This window comes from Populus nigra, chromosome 2, assembly GCF_951802175.1.
Source record: "Populus nigra chromosome 2, ddPopNigr1.1, whole genome shotgun sequence".
Lineage (NCBI taxonomy): Eukaryota > Viridiplantae > Streptophyta > Magnoliopsida > Malpighiales > Salicaceae > Populus > Populus nigra.
In genome coordinates, this window is record NC_084853.1 from 17,283,600 (window position 1) to 17,286,099 (window position 2,500).

A 2,500-nucleotide genomic window follows, 5' to 3' on the forward strand; every position below is an offset into this window, starting at 1 on the left:
CTGCCGATTTTCCACGCGGCAGCCCCTCTTTTCGTCAGCGTGCCCCCCTGACGAATTTTCCTGCCTGGCCCGGCCGGTCCAGCATCCAGCCCCTGTTCGTCGAAAAATCTGCGCTGCCGATTTTCCACGCGGCAGCCCCTGTTTTCCTCAGCGTGCCCCCCTGACGAATGTTCGTCGAAAAATCTGCGCTGCCGATTTTCCACGCGGCAGCCCCTCTTTTCGTCAGCGTGCCCCCCTGACGAATGTTCGTCGAAAAATCTGCGCTGCCGATTTTCCACGCGGCAGCCCCTCTTTTCGTCAGCGTGCCCCCTGACGAATTTTCCTGCCTGGCCCAGTCCAGCGTCCAGCCCCTGTTCGTCGAAAAATCTGCGCTGCCGATTTTCCACGCGGCAGCCCCTCTTTTCGTCAGCGTGCCCCCCTGACGAATTTTCCTGCCTGGCCCGGCCGGTCCAGCCCCTGTTCGTCGAAAAATCTGCGCTGCCGATTTTCCACTCCGCAGCCCCTGTTTTCGTCAGCGTGCCCCCCTGACGAATTTTCCTGCCTGGCCCGGCCAGTCCAGCGCCCAGCCCCTGTTCGTCGAAAAATCTGCGCTGCCGATTTTCCCCGACGAACCTGCAGCTGCACAAATCCGCGCTGCCACTGCCCCATTGTCTGGACCAACAGTCTTTTCCATCAAGCCCTGGACTATAAATCGTCCAGACTCATCGCCAGCACCCGCTGCCGATTCTGCCGACTTTGCCGATTTCGTCGGCGCTGCCGATTCCAACACTGCCCGCCGTGCCTGAACCAGCGCTGTTTCGTCAGCGTGTCCCCTTGACGAATTTCCCTGCCTGGCCTGGACAGTCCATCTTCCAGCCCATGTTCATCGAAAAATCTGCGCTGCCGATTTCCCCGACGAACCTGCAGCTGCACAAATCTGTGCTGCCGATTTCCCCCCCTGTCGGCATGGCTGCCGCTGCCCCGATGTCCAGACCAACAGTCTTTTTTGTCGACTTTGCCGATTTTGTCCGCGCTGCCGATTCCAACACTACCCCCTGCATCCAAACCAGCATTGTTTCGTCAGCTCTTCCCCTGACGATTTTAGCCCTGTAACAAACAGTAGGCCTCCAATCCCGCCAACGGGAGCCAAGTTGATAGGGAAGAGAATTGAATGACGCGCCTGGTCCTCGCACCCCGCCACCCGAGGGGCCTTTTTCCCGGCAGCCTCTGAAAAACTCTAGCTTTCACGGTCCTCGCCGCCCCTCACCACCATGGCAGGCCTCTAATCCCACCCATCAGCAGTTGTAGCCGATAGGGCAGTGATTTGAATGACGCGTCGCGGGCCTCCGGGTCATCTCACCCGGCCATTAATTGGAGCGTTTTTGGCTGGCCGAGGATGGGGGGATGGATCTCTTCTTCCGAAAAAGCAAACAGTACATCGGGAGTTATGTTGACGGGGCATGGAATTGAATGACCCGTCGCGGGCCGCCGGGTCATCTCACCCGGCCATCCCGGGGAGCGTTTTTCCCGGCAGCATCGGGGAAACTCTTGCTTTCACTGCCCGCTGCCCAAGTCCCCACTCGAATCGGCCCCCCGCGCCAACAAGCCAACGCTGCCGAATCGGCAGACACTGCTGCCGAATCTGCCGACACTGCCCCGCGGGCTGCCACTGCCCCAGTGTCTAAACCAGCGGTCTTTCTCATCGAGCCTTGGACTATCCAGTCCGTCCTGACTCATCGCCAGCACCTGCTGCCGATTCTGCCGACTTTGCCGATTTTCTCGGCGCTGCCGATTCCAACACTGCGCCCACCGTGTCTGAACCAGCGCTGTTTCGTCAGCGTGTCCCCTCGACGAATTTTCCTGCCTGGCCTGGACAGTCCACCGTCCAGCCCGTGTTCGTCGAAAAATCTGCGCTGCCGATTCTGCCGACTTTGCCGATTTCGTCGGCGCTGCCGATTCCAACACTGCCCGCCGTGCCTGAACCAGCGCTGTTTCGTCAGCGTGTCCCCTCGACAAATTTTCCTGCCTGGCCTGGACAGTCCATCGCCCAGCCCATGTTCGTCGCAAAATCTGCGCTGCCGATTTTCCCCGACGAACCTGCAGCCGCACAAATCTGCGCTGCCGAATCTGCCGACACTGTCCCGCGGGCTGCCACTGCCCCAGTGTCTAAACCAGCAGTCTTTCTCGTCGAGCCTTGGACTATCCAGCCCGTCCAGACCCATCGCCAGCACCCGCTGCCGATTCTGCCGACTTTGCCGATTTCGTCGGCGCTGCCGATTCCACCACTGCCCGCCGTGCCTGAACCAGCGCTGTTTCGTCAGCGTGTCCCCTCGATGAATTTTCCTGCATGGCCCGGCCAGTCCAGCGTCCAGCCCATGTTCGTCGAAAAATCTGCGCTGCCGATTCTGCCGACTTTGCCGATTTCGTCGGCGCTGCCGATTCCAACACTGCCCGCCGTGCCTGAACCAGCGCTGTTTCGTCAGCGTGTCCCCTCGACAAATTTTCCTGCCTGGCCTGGACA